At 48.3% G+C, this 14983-nt stretch overlaps 1 long non-coding RNA gene across 1 annotated transcript; it reads left to right on the forward strand.

Moving 5' to 3' along the window:
- Positions 1–7995: 7995 nt before the first annotated feature.
- On the forward strand, positions 7996–8731 carry LOC135387120 (uncharacterized). The gene is made up of 2 exons (XR_010420872.1): positions 7996–8112; positions 8576–8731. It is a non-coding gene; the product is annotated as an uncharacterized LOC135387120 (long non-coding RNA).
- Positions 8732–14983: the final 6252 nt, after the last annotated feature.

Genomic DNA, 14983 nt, shown 5'->3' on the forward strand with positions numbered 1-14983 from the left:
GACGACTTGTACATGACGACAAGAAGACCCAGAGTGGGATTCGAACCCAGGATCCTTCTACACTGGGCGCGACACACTAACCACCAATCTAATTCGTACTGCGTGACGTTTTTCGTATTGCGGGGTTCGTGTCTACACACGTCACAACATGTTCAAACACGTTCAAACATGTTCAAACACGTTCAATGACGTCATAGAGAGAGAGAGAGGGAAGTAGTGTGTCCAGGGACGACTTCGACGCCTGTGTCTAAACACGTCCAAACATGTTCAGACACGTTCAATGACGTCATAAAGAGGAAGAGAGAGGAACGAGTGTGTCCAGGGGCGACTTCGCCGCCCGTGTCCGAACATGTTCAAACACGTCTTAACATGTTCAAACACGTTCAATGACGTCATAGAGAGTGAGAGGCAAAGCTTTACTATAAATGTCGAAGCGAATGGTCGATCGTCATTCCATCATGATCAGCTTGGTAGATCCTCGTAAGTAATACCCATGACGTCATCATCGTCGAAATGTTTGAAGAGTTTCGTTTCCAGTGTACAACACTTTTGCTGCGCGTGAAGTCGGTTTTTTCCCGCCTCACATATTTCGGGAGATTGGCAGCGCCCGCTTCTTCTGCACCAATTGTGGTGGATTGTGGTCCAAAGGTACGCTTCCTCATTATTTTTTAATACGTTCTATAATCGTTCTCATTTTTTCAGAGCAAAAGCATTGGACGGACCGATTGATTCGCCCGTTTCTCGGCTGTCGGACGGTACCGTTCGACGTACGTTGCGAAGGACTTCGACTATTGAAGGAAGATGGAGAAGATGGACCATCAGTGTCACTCTGTGACTGAAGAAGATTGTACGTGTGTGTTTGAGTTAAAAAAACATGCGTTTCTCACACTCCTTTCGTTGCAGATTACGAATGGCTACTGACGGGAGATCTACCCCTGGTCCTAACCTTCAAGCCTCCTCCAAAGACCTTCTTTTTGCGAATCGGCGATCAACTGACTACCTGTCGCTGCGGTGGACTCTGGTCGAGAAACCCCAGCCATTGGTTAGACTCGAGCCTTCGTCCGTATTTGGGCTGCCTTCCCGGCTACGAAACCAAAGCTGGAGCCTAATTCATGTGTAACGAGAAATAAAAAAAGGTTGTCTACTCTCATTCCGTCTCAGTCATGATGACGCCCGAGCAGAGGTTTGCCACCTTTGTGCAAACGCGAATGTATCGGGACTTGCTGCGATTACGCGATTATATTCACGGCGATAGCTGCGAGGGAGACTTTCGCTCGATTCTCAAGACGATACCCTTACGTCTGTTCACCGTCAGTGGGAAGATTGCAAAGAAAATGAAGCGTTTCGTAGATTACAAGCTCGAGCTGTTGGAAAAGTATAGACGAGGAGAGGCAGTCGACCCGTGTCTCATCAACGCGGGTTTCAACCGGCCTATCGTCCGTCGCTACTGGCTTCTCCACACATCCCTCGACGTCACGGTGCAGACCGGCGACGACGGCGGTGAGCGTCGGGTCAGCACGTTGGAAGATCGTCTCGCAAGGGTCTTGTGTATGTCGTGAATAAATAAATAAATAGTCTATTTTTTACGAAGCGAGTTCGCTCACGAGGAGACGTTTTATTGTTTCGTCATTCTCTTCCAGGTTACAGGAAAACATGGATACACAACTTTTCAAGCTGTAGCGTTTCGACATGCGCGTGGCTACGTAGATACAAAAAAGCCCGCAGTAAGGCGAAAAGGGTGATTGAATACACTTGTCGTTATACTCGTCCACTACAGGTAAAGTCTTTCGAAGGTTTGCTTCGATGGGGGGAAGTCCGTAGCTGTCGAAAAACACGGCAGACCCGTCGTAGTTTTTCAGGTAGAGCACCCAGTGCTGCCCGCGTCTTTTTCGCTCTTCCGTATTGATGATTAAATAACCGGGCTTGCGTAAAACGAAGGCTTCGTTGGAAGCGCAAATGCCTCTCAGCATGGAGGAAGCGAGGGGGTTCAGGGACACGAGTTCCAAGATGTCGCTCTCGTACATCTTTTCTTATGGGAAGGTGACCGTACGGTCCTTGTCGACGTACATGAGCTTGGGACACTCGGAAATCAAGAGGACGGTGACCGCGTGTGGAAGGGCTTTAGCGAAGCGTAATTGCAGGCGAACGTTTCCTTTTCGCCACTCGTTCAAATGCGAAGGAGAAGAACACTTGTCCACGTCCAAGTTGAAGTAGAGAAGGAACCCGTTCGTTTTAAATCGCTCGTAGCTATACTTGAAATGTTTCTCTCCCAGTTCTTGCAAGAAGTTAAAGTAGGGAATTTTGACGAGGTCGTTCTGAAAGTCGTACTCGGCTCGCACTTGCTGGCCGTCCACGGAGAGCATCGAATGAGACAGGTCGTAATGACGGAATTTGTAGGGGTTCGATTGGATGTCGCCGAGAAAGTCGGACGTGGCGAGCAGGGCGACGCATAATTTGGAAGGTACCCTTTCGGGGTAAACGTTTTCAAAGTGAGCGTCCAAGCTCCCGGCACTCAAGCTCCGCACCTTGGTTTCCAATCCGCGTAACACGTAGATGGCCGGCGTGGTCTGAAGCCGCCGCTCGTATTCCAAAAACAGGGAAGGTGCCAGCGTCACCTTTTTCAAGTGTAACGTCATTTCTTTAATGTCCACCTCGTAATTGTACGTTTTCTTGTCTTTGGGGACCGATACGAGTTTAAATTCGTCGTTGTTTAACAGGAAAACGACGCGAATTTCGACGGCAGGTACCATCAGGCGCGGCTGTTGAAACAGGTCGGTATTGATCTGTCCGACCAGGTTAAAGTATTTTCCACCCTTCGTCGCTTCGTAACGTTGTTTCGGACCGCGAGACGAGACGTCGTAATCGTCCTTTAAATGTTCGTCGTCCTCGACATAAAGTCCAGCCGCGTGCACTGTTTCTTGAGCCGCGGGCGTGGAATGAAGCACGACGTCCAAAATACTCCTGTAGGCGTACAACTCGTTGGAACTGACGAGCTTGTTGTTCGCGTAAACGGTGACCGTCTTAAACATGCCGCTCAACAGGTGGTTTATTGGGAAAACGACATCTTTCTCGTCCATTTCTTCCCCGTCGTCGCGAACAATGCGCACGGTCAAAGACACGAAACTGCCGTAGAGATCCAAGTGTGCCCTTTGCAAATTTTGAATACAAAACTCGATCACGGAATTATTTACCCCGTTGACCGGATAAAAAAGTTGGTACGAAGTATCTTCCACGCCGTATTGAATGGAAGGGGGTTCGAATATCATCACGTCACTCGTAAGACAATGCGGTGACCGTGCGTCTGTATTTTTGCTTTCGTTGACGTCATGGCGGAGCGCGCGCAGCGGATGTGTGACCTTCACGGCGTACCAAAGATATCTGCAGGTGCGTCGTGTGTCGGCGCCTTTTGTTGTCTTTTGCGGCGTTTCTTTCCATTGTTGTTGTTTCCAGAGCCCTCCATGGAATCCAGCACGTCTCTCCCCGTTGCTATGGCCGTCTTTTTTACTGCGCGCGATATTCCTTCGCCATCGGCCAAATTCCGCGCCAAGCGCTTCAACGTTCTCTTGGCGATCGGTTTTATTTGCTGCCAGATGGGAACGATAAACTTGGATATGTTGCTCAACACACCGCCCCCTCGTTGGAAAAGGGGTCCCGTGTACACGGGAATTATTTTGGGGGAATTACGGTACATATTTGAAATGCAACGTTAGATTGGTTCTGCCTTTGGACCGCAACGGCAAACGTCTTCCCGTTTCGTCCGCGAGAACGATCGTCACTGAAGGAATTTCGAATTGAGACAGGTTAAAATACTGGATGTTATCTAACGTGTAGGTGACGACGTGCTTGTCTTTCTCGTAATAAAAGGGTAGTATTTTTAATATCGGTTTTTTCCCGCTCCCCACGTACGTGGGTTCCACGATATCCGTGTACACGATTATGTTGTGAAACGGGGGTTCCAGGAGTACCTCGACGGAGCTCGTGGCATCCTCATCCCCGTGAACACGGTACGCGATTCGAAGCCCAAAAGCACGGCCAGGTACTCGGAAAGTCTTAGGGTGGAGGTGCCCTCGGAAAGCCGAATTTTACATTTCTGTTCGGTTCCGTCGAAGCTGAAGCGCGCGCGTTCGCCTACGCGCTGATTAATCGCATTTAGAAGTGCTTGCGGCGTCGCATAATAGCCGGGAGGCACATGTACTTGCAAAGATCGAGGAATTTTCGTCTTGATCGTGAAAGAAAATTGACGCGCTACGGGGAGAGAGACGCGTAGCGTTTCTTCGTGTCCCTCGACGGGTGTGAGATGTAGCAGCTTGACAAAGGGTTCCGGTACGTGCAACCCTTTCGGTGTTTTCAGAGAGTACACGTTATCCGCGAATTCTAGCGAGGCGTCCAGCTTGTGCGTCTGGAAATACTTGTTGAGTGTGTTCCGTAGGGACGTGGTTTCCGAATTCAGAGTGACGTCGCCGAAAGCGACGGCGGCTGCGGCGTGCTCCAATAAGATGGAGGTGGCTTCGCGTTCGCTCAATTTGGGGGGTTTCACCGCACGACCTGCTTCGCGGGACGCTAGCGAGGCGTCGAGCGCTTGCGCGAGCCGAGGGTCCAATTCCACGGCTTTCACGTCCACGGGTAAGACGAAGTCGTATCGCGATTTATTGTACGCGAAAGAAACGTCGAATTCCGAAAGGGCTTTTCCCAAATCCCTCTCGAGATCCGAGGTGACACGAAAAGTTCTGCCGGCTTCCACCGTGTCCTCGAAAGAAACCTCGATTTTCGCATCTTGCCTTTCGTACCCGATATTTAAAAAATCGTTACTTATGCTGAGATCCATCAGACCGACTTTATACCGATTCGAGAGCTGAAGCGGACTATCGAAAGCTACCGTGAAGGCGTTGAGTTTATTCGAGGGAAACTTATCCATGCTGGCGTTCGAGAGCAGGTGGACGTAGATGTCTGACATCATTTCCCAATCTTGACCACGTCGCTGCTCGGAACCCAACTGTCGTGTTCTTTGTCGTAACCGAACCAGCGAACCAAGGAGAAGCTCTGACCGTTCACCTGCTTCTTCCTCAGCACTTTCGTTACTGGCCAAGGCTGATTGGCGTCTCGGGTTACGACGAGTACCTCCTCCGGGTAGAAAGATCCGTCCACTTCCTTACCCCGGTAATCTTCCAGGTGTACGACGGGAGGAGAGGTGTCTCTCAGGCGGGAGACGGTGAAAATCTGAGGCGACCAACTCCCTTCCGAGCTCTTATGAAAACCTTTTCTGTGAAGTAGGACCCTCACTTTATCCCCCAGTTTGAGCTTCTTTTTCACGGAGGGTACGACGGGCTTCCCATTTATCTTATTGAACAGCTCCAATTCGTTTTCGGGCGTGACTTCGGACGGGCTGATGCCCAAAGTCCTGTGTTTGGTGGTGTTGTAGTCGCGCACGATCTTGGGAAGCGCGGAAACGAAGTGGTATTTTCCCGTTACTCTAAAATAACGGAATATTCTGTCGCGTAAAGTGCGTATGACGCGCTCTGCCTGCGACGCTTTGATTACTGGAGAGAAGGTAGAATACATCTGTACCTTCTTTCGTGAGAGATACTCCTTGACGGTCTTGTTGTAGAATTCCCCGCCTCTGTCGCAAAAGATGCGTGTAGGTACGTTACCTCCCCGAAAAAGTCTTATCATGGCCCTTTTCATTTCGGCGGGGCGCTTCGTCTTTAGCGGGAGGGTGCGCAGAAAGCGGGAGAGGGAATCGATTGCCACGAGAATGTAGCGGTAGCCACCGTTGAATCTCTTGTATTTTGAAAAATCGGCGAGGTCCATTTGCCACACGTCGTTGATCTTGAGCGCGATGATGCGTCTCCTATTAAACTTTCTTCTGACCGGATGGTGGAGCGTGTAGGCATCCAGCTTTCTGAGAATGGCGAGAGCCTTCTTTTTGCTCAAGTGATGCGCTTTTCTATAGCGTTCCACACCCCCCAAACCACCCTCTGGTTTCTCATATCCCTCCATAAGTCGTCCACGCAATGGAGGCCTGCTGCTGCTGCTGCTGTTGAGGCTCGCGAGATTTGGGTAGAGAAATCAGACGCAATAGTTTCGAGACTTTGGGGAACCAGGAAGGTTTCTTTCCCGTCTTACGTTGCAACAAATAATTGACGAGTTCGTAAACGGAGGAGTGTCTGATGGGCTTGCCCGACACGGAGACACAACCCTCGCGATCCCAGGAAAGAACCTTCTTTAATTCCGAGACGACCCTTTCCGCTTCCTCTTCGTCCACCTCTGGAGAGAGGAGCGAATAGTCAAAGTCATTTGTAGCGTCGGATGCCTTGTTTTTATTGTCGTAGGGGTCAAATCCGTACTGCTTGAGTATGCGATACAGTGCTTGCAGTATGAGTTTCACTTTGACGTCGTCACTCTCCTTCGAGGAAAGAATGTTTCCGATGGAGGTGGTCACTTCAATTCTCTTGGCCATTGGCGAAAAGGTTCAACACGGCGGAAAGCAGGAGAGGAACCACCGACGAAAGAACGCCCTGTCCTCGCTGCTGAGACAGATAGCGCTTCAAACGTTGCGGGTTCTTGTGAATCTTTTTGTAGGCGAGCCGTCGTAAAAAGCGTTTGTGCTTCTTCAAACGCGCGAACGTATCTGGAGCTAGAGCCACCTTTCCGTTCAATACATTGAGGCAAATTTCGGAGAGGTGTTTCATGTCGGACGAGGACGAACGTCTCAAGACGTCGCGGCGGCGTGGAGGGGGTAGAGTGGAGAGTACTTTGAGTAAAGTGAGGTGAGGGCGGAGATTCATTTCGGAGCGTAGATATATTGACGTTCTCCCGGGAAGATATTGCTACGCAACCTGTGATCCTCGTGCGTATAGTTGTGAAGATCCACGAGTAAATATGCGTGGGGCGACGACATCGCTTGTTTATATGCGTCCAGAAAATACTCCAATCTTTTTCTGCCAAATAGCTGTTGGCCGAAATGTTCCATCTGGTGCACGCTGCGCACGGTGCGCCACAGGACGACGTAACTGGCGTTGTAGGATATTGTTCTAAAATGGCTACTGTCGAAAAAGATGTTTTGAACGAGTAAGAAGATCGAGGCGTTGGCGTGGTGAGAACCCCGAATGAAAAGATCGGTCACCTCCTTCAAGGAACCGGCGTCGGTCATGTGATCGTCGACGACGATCAGCGTAGCGCGCGACGTGTCCCACTCTCGCGGTAGCTCCTTGGTAAATTTTACGGAGTCCCCGAATTCGTCCTGCATGCTCGGCGAAGCATATTTCTGCACGTAGAATATTTGTGACGGAGGCTTGTCTACCACGTCGCTCAGGTTCCTCAACACGTTAGCAACGAACGTAGATTTGCCGCACATGGAGGGGCCGCTTAAGATACAGCGAAAGGGATGACGGAAACGAAAAGGTTCGGGGGAAGACATGTTGCGTGCGTACACGTTGCACGAAGAGAAAGAAGTGACTGAGACTCGAAGAGAAATGCATCGCTTTTATTTACACATCCTCGTCGTCGTCCTCTACATCGGAACTGCGTTCCCAATACAGATTGTCCAGGCTAAAGTTGGACTTCTTTTTCGCCAGTCTGTCCGCCGCTAAGATGCGGTCGAGCGTCTTCATCTTGTCCTGACACATTTCTTGACGCGCTTGCAACCATTCCAGACGGTGGACTTGAAAGGCTTCCTCCACGATACCGCGTATAAATTCGCGAAGTTCTTCGTTTTTTGTCTTTTCCTTGCGACCACGAGAAACGCAGGAGAATAAACCACACATGGCGTTTTCCACGTATCGGTCAGAATGATGACGCGAGTGCGGTGCGCGCTGCCTTTATAGAGATAAACGCGCGCGCGCGCGCGCAAAGAACGGAGAATGAAAACGAAACCGAAAAGCCACCCGTCGCCGCTAGCAGCGCGCGCGCATGCGCGGACGGGTGGAGCAGAGGGCGCGCGCGCATCCATAGCAGCCGCTGCGCGTCGCCTCTCTCAGTTTCTCTCGGACCGTCGCGGAAGACGGACGTGCGCTCCGCGCGCTCGCTCAGTTGCTGGCTGGATCTCGTAGAGAGCAGACGTGTTGTTCTCCGCGCTCGCTCAGTTTCTGCCTGGAAGTTGCCGCGGGGGAAAAGGTGAGTGATTTGACGCGCTCCTTTTCTCGTATGTTTGCCGTGTTTAGCGGTGACCGCGCTCGTGCTAAGCCTTTTCTCGCATGTTTAGACTTGTTTTGCGGTGTCCAAGCCTGTTGACGCATGTTTAGCGATGTGTGGTTCCCGCCTTGTGTTAGCTGCGTAGTGTTGAGGTTATGCCCAAGCGCGCTCCTTTTCTCGTATGTTTGCCGTGTTTAGCGGTGACCGCGCTCGTGTTAAGCCTTTTCTCGCATGTTTAGCGATGTGTGGTTCCCGCCTTGTGTTAGCTGCGTAGTGTTGTGGTTAGGCCTAAGCGATCGTCCCCCCGTAAGCCTTTCCCCCGATGTGTACTGTTTTCTGTTTAGCAGTAGCGGTTAGACCTTTTCTCTCGCATGCCTAGACTTGTTTAGCAGTGCTGTCATTTTTACCTGCCGCTAGTATCTTGTTCTCTGTCTCTCTCCTCTAGAGCTATGATGGTGGCGCCATCTGGTGTGATGCCTTGCAACTAAGTGGCCACCTGTCGTCGATCTCTGCAACTACCCGACGTCAACAAGCACTGGTCACCCCGGAGCCGTTTCTTCGCCGCGGCATCGTTGATTTTCCAATAAATTGTTTCTCTCCACTCTATTTCTATCTTTTCATTTTATTTTCTACCTATTTTTTTATTTTTTATCAGCTCAAGTATCCGGAAACTCACATCTTCGTCTGGACGTGTCTTACATGATCCCCAATTAGTGTAATGACTCCCTAGTGGGTCCTGATTAATGTGGGGGGTCCCAATTAGCTCTAATTGCTAATTAATGGCGTCCAGGCAAAGATGTCAGTTTCCGGATACTTGAGCTGATACATTACTACTGCGAATGAGAGCACTTTTAACGTTTGACGTCACAGTCAATAGGGAGTGGCTTGTGGCTGGAGCGTGCGAGCCTCCCGCCACGGAAGCGATTTTGTAAATGGAACTGCGCTGTAACAAAACATTGTTCAGCCGAAATATTTTACGAGAATGATTTTTACACACTGCTTGACAAATTAAAAACGGTTTTCAGCCATTCAAATTTCCTTTCCATGCTCCTTTAAACATAAGCATATCTGCAGCGAGCTGTGCAAGTAGAATACTCATAGTGTGCGGCATGGTCAATCATTGAGGGAACGAATCTAGTTTGAGTAAGGTTGCGGCTGGCTTTTGTTTTTTTTAAGTCTTCGTAAGCATTATGTGTATCCTCTCATGAAGGAAGCTTTCTGTTATGGCAACTGAAGGCGTGATGAGGCTGAGGCATCAAAAAATGCTCTGTTCAACACTGTGGCAAGTGCGAGTTTTTCCAGCATGCTTTGAACAAGCACATAACATTTAAAGGAGCATGGAAATGATCGGAATAAAATATGACGGGAGAAGTAGAAATTACGATTCTGAGCCCTGTGATACATATTCGCATCGCACAGAAAGTTTGAGCGTAGCGCGCAATCCTGAAGCTCGAGGGAGCTTTGAATCTTGCGGCAGAAATGCCCCCTCACTCGGCTGCCAGCCGCTAACGTCATATGGCCGCGCCGTCTTTTTCTTTCTTTTTTGCGATTCGCCGGCGTCCTGGCGCCGGCAAGCCGACCGAGCAGGAAGCGTTGTTGCTCATCGGACGTCGTGGAAAGGACAGGTGATGAACTGAACACTCTTTAGGCGACACGTCTGCTCTTCTTGACGAAACGTTTTATGGAGTTGGAGCCTAAGCGCCGCCAGCTTCGATTTCGCCACACGTATGTACCGGAGGCTGGTAAGTGATGCTGCTAAGTGTGAACGAACATTCGGATTGAAATATAGTGCTTCTTCTTGGTTACAAATGCATAGTCATGAAGACGCGGCGGAGTGACCAGTGTTTTCACTTGAAGAGGTAGTCGACCATCATGACTTCTCCGTGTTGTGGTCAACACTATGGGCTCTGACCTGCATGGAAACTGGCATCTCTAGGGCGAAAAAGTGGACCGATGAATGCATAGCTGTGTAACATTGCGCTTACCATATCTAACTGATACCAGGAGCGCAACGTCTCCACAAGCACAACAACATGGATACCAAAATAAAGTCAGTAGAGTTCATCTGCTAGCGATCTATGGGAAACCCCAAAACACATTGCCAAATAAGCATTTTCTTTTTTGAATGGTCATACGCAGCATACAACAATGGCACATGGAATAAATCTCCAATTGACAGGAATGTATTTAGTCGTATCATATATATGCTGCACACACAGGCACAATACTGTTCACTAATTAACGACACCTCAGCACAATCTGAACAGAAACCACAACCTCGTACGATCCACCTCAACCCGGGCCGTCACGGCGACACAGAGGCCTAGCCACACCTTTTACACTGCCCGCAGTCTTGTTTTATGCAAAACGTACGAGACAAATCAAGTAAGAACGCAAGTGATTGTCAAACGCAAATAGATAGCAACAGCATCTCAGTCGGTAAGTCGCCACGATTCAAGAGCTAGCAGACGATTCTGGCGGGGAGCGGACGCTTCCGGCAGCCAATGAAGTGGTCGGCCGCCTGACGTCACCACACGCCAGTCTCGGCTTGGGGAAGACTGTCGCCGCGGAGCGCATTCTTGCAAACTAATTTTCTCAGGAAATTCGCGCTTTTTGAAGGAAATATTTTGCGTGACAGTTTATGAAGGCAGTATGTTCATATCAAGCGGTGAAAAAATATATGTTCCAAGTGATTTCCATGCTCCTTTAACAAACATTTATCTTCCTCTCTTACCATAAGCAGCCGCAGTAACAACAGGCAGGCACAGTGGGCTGCGACCCTTCTCCTGCGAATGTCTTGTGAACTTGCCAATCACTTCAACACACGAAAATACTCCAGCTGCTTAGACCACTTATTATGGCAATCTCATAATTGATATGGACAATGCAACTAGATAATGTGGTAACACCACATACAATCCAGAAATCACCATGAAATACCGTACACGTACAGCGCGACACTGACAAGTCGAGAGATGGAAAAACAGTAATGTACAGCTTTTTTAACACTACGAGTTCACGTAAAACTGCTCCATGGCTGTACCAATCATCACTATACCTCGAGGTGGTGGCAGCACTGCTTCCTCGTCCCTGTCAGAGCCACAGCTGCTGATTAGCCTAGGTTTTTCCTGGTACGTCGTGAGCCTGCGATTGCAGGTCTGATGTTTGTTCCGCAGTACGCAGTTTTTTCGTGCTGCATCGTATGAACCTAACACAAACGGATAGTGGCTATCATATAGAAAGTTCTTTGGAAAATGAAAAAATGCTATACCCCATAGCTAAATGGCAACAAGGAATGTAATGATTGCAGACTTTCTTATTTTAGATTACAAGTGCGTGTGTCTGCTGCCGGAGGTGTTGTGTCACGTTTCATGAAATGAAATTCGTATAAGCTGGTGAACATGTGGTTGCAGTAAAAATAGCTTATTTCTAAGAAAACGCCACATTGCAGCACAAAACAAATATTTTAGCCTGTAACATATTGCACCCTTGAGTATTATTGTTGCTGGCGGAGGGATACTTAATCAGTGCTCCGGCTTCCATGCAAAAAGGTATAGTGTGTATGGACATAACGTAGAGCATCACGCCACGCACTTTTCTGAGATAATCTATCAGGCAAGGAGGTGCTTACAGAAACATTCTATTACAATGCGTGGTACTTTACAAAGCGCTTGGACCCTTCACACATCATAGTGCGTAGCTTGTTGCAATTTTTCTCGGGTGGCCACCAACAGTAGCCACTGTCTACCCCGCTTGAGTGCACCATTGCCACGTCATTTTCCTCATCCGGAAATTTAACAATAAGGAAGGGTTCTTCATCTGCATAAAATGTTGCATATAAACACGAGGAATAGTTGTTGCACACAAAACAAACTTTAATAAGTGCCCCATGTTTCTACAGCTTAGGCGCTCGAATCTTTCTCCATCAATGGTGGCAATGATGACGATGAGCTACAGTTTACTGGCATATGAGGGACGACGGCTGCAAAGTGCTATCAATGGCATAGTGCATGTAGAAGTGGGAAATCTGCCCACTCAGCTTCAAATGGGAGCAACACGCATTTTGACGATGCGACCTCCAGTGGCCAGATACAAATGTGTGAAGGCTCTGATGCTAAGAAAATTTGTAATGATAAGGACAGGGAAACGAGTACATGTTTCGCATCTGCAGGAACTTCTTTTCGATTCGATAATGCATGGCTTCTTTGTTGTGAAAAAAAGAAAAAAGAAAAATACAATATTGTGTACTACGACCACCGTGCCATCTACCAACATGCAGCAGTTGTCACCGCAGCTAGTCCTCAAGGTGCACTTTTCGCTAAAAGAAACATTTTTCTGTTCTGGTCCTTCACACCCCAGTGGCAAAGGTCCGGCATTATGCTAAAGACTAAATGTTGTTTTGTACATTGCGCTTTCCTTTTCACACGTAGGACGGTGGATATTTCTCCCTTCCAAAACCACCCCAGTGTTACCCAGTATAACAACGCGCGAACATAATTGAACCTTCGGTCCAGAAGCTCATGTTGCTGTCAGGAATACTCCTCACCAAATTCTGCGTCATTATCTTCCAATAAACAAAGGTTATGCGATGTTCCACCTCTGCAACAGTGGGCAGTACATGCTTACACTGAGGGGACAAGTTGAAGCAATGAAATGTATATTTTGAAATTGAGACACACAAAGAAAGGTGCAATCTGATTTTCTACATATGAAATTCTACAAGACAATCACGATCCTTGTTGAACCACAAGTTCACCTGACATTTCGAACAGGAGATAAAAGTGTAACCCCCCCGTACACATCTTGCACCGGTTACGGCGCTCATTCCACGTGGGCCGGTGCTCTGCCCCATATTCCCGCACGTCCCGTGACATTTATGTTTGTCGCAAAGCAACACTCTTGAAAAGTGGAAGGTGCTCCTGCGACGGCCCTCTAGCTGGACGCTTCTTGGACAAAATCAAGCTAGTTGCAAGCTCGGCGAGGTGCTCCCTCAGTGCCATGGATCTGAGCCCGTGGTGTCGATCATATCGCTTCCTCAGCAGCTATCTTTAGCGTATGCCACAATATATACAAGTACCAGCGTTTTGATCGTATGGCAAACATGTAACTATAGCAGAGTTTGTCCAAAAGGTCAACACCTCCCACTAACCTGTTCTACGCAGGAATTACTGCTGGTCATTCCACTTGAACATGGTCCTTCGCCTTCTTGTCCCACCTTTTCACAGTGACAAGTGGTTCCACCCCACAACAGTTCGAGAGCAGCGTGACGCAACTGTTATCAAGCCATTTTAGCGCTATCATGTTTCTGTCTCCGCATGATGTCACTGAATAGTCGTACGCTCGTCGATTTTTCAACTTTTGAAAGATCATGTAGCGCACAGCTCACGAAATGTGCTCAACCAATTTGAGGAAATGATGATGGTCCTCATGAAGGATCAGATTGGGCATCCACATACAGGACCTTGCATACCGTTTCAATGTTTCACAGTCAACTGCCTCAAGAATTTGTGAGAAATGGTTCGATGTGTCATATGATCGTCTTGGCCACCTTGTACATTGGCCGGACAAGGAAAACATAATGAAGACAATGCCTGCTGCATTTGTTGAAAATTTTGGACTTAAAGCCAGAGTTTTACACTACTTTGAGGTGTTTATACGGAGACCAACTTCCTGAATTATACGAGCAGAGACATGGTCCCAGTATAAGCACCACAACACAGTAAAATTTTTGCTGGGGTCAGTCCACAGGGCATGGTGACATTCCTGTCAAGAGCCTTTGGTGGGCGTGCCAGGCAATTGCGGAACGGAGTGGTGTACTGCAGTTATTAGAATATGGAGATGTCGTTCTTGCGGACAGGGGGTTTTTGATTGCAGAAAGTGTTGGCATCTGTTGTGCAACGTTAGCAGTGCCACCATTTACGAAAGGGAAGAGGCAACTTTCCAGCTATGAAGTTGAACATACCCGAGAAATCGCAAACGTACGAATTCATGTCGAAAGATGGGATATTTGGATGGTACGAAATAAGTATAGGATATTGAAGAGCACAATACTTATGGAGCTCCTAAGAACAAACTTGTTAACGTGTGTTGCTCGCTGACCAACCTGTGCAATTCTGTAGTGTCTTTTGACTAGTATTTGTTACTGCCATAACGTATGTTCATGTTTTTAACTTGACGGGAGCAGTAAAGGAAGAATTGACACTTCTACTTTATGTGATACCTATTACTCTTGGTCTGCGCACTTTCATAGTCGCTTAAGTTGTTCGGAACAGGACTCGCAGTACCACTGTACACCTTTCGGTGACCTTTTCAACTCTACACAACTTAAATGAAACCACTTGATTGAGCACGTAGCATTATAACATGCAATTATTTTGCTCCGTTTTCGTCCATTGCATGCGCACACAACCTTGGAGACGGCAGTATCACATTGGGCTGCTTTTGTGTTATCAGTTTGGCTTGGCATCAGAGGATTTGATGTGCATGACACAGATGGCACAGGCAGTACAGGCGTGTTCTCTTTGCGGCTCGAGAGCCAATGTGTTACTACCTCTGGCAAGAGAACCTTTTTCAAAAAGTCTGTCGCAGTTACGACTAACGGTTTCATGAAGCTGTCATCCCGATAAATTCTCTGCACATTGATTTCGTTCTCGTTCCACAGAACAAAGTCTGCATATCTAGCATTACACACAAAGATTTGAGCTTGAACTTGGTAATGATAGCGGTGGTCCATTTTCAGTTCCAGCACACCATTGCAGTCTGTTACACAGCCTCTTGAATCGTTAAGCAGGTCACTGAGGCCATCCCTTACTTTCCAAGGGTATTTAACTTCAACAACACCTGAACCGCGGCA

The sequence above is a fragment of the Ornithodoros turicata genome, chromosome 3, assembly GCF_037126465.1.
Source record: "Ornithodoros turicata isolate Travis chromosome 3, ASM3712646v1, whole genome shotgun sequence".
NCBI lineage: Eukaryota > Metazoa > Arthropoda > Arachnida > Ixodida > Argasidae > Ornithodoros > Ornithodoros turicata.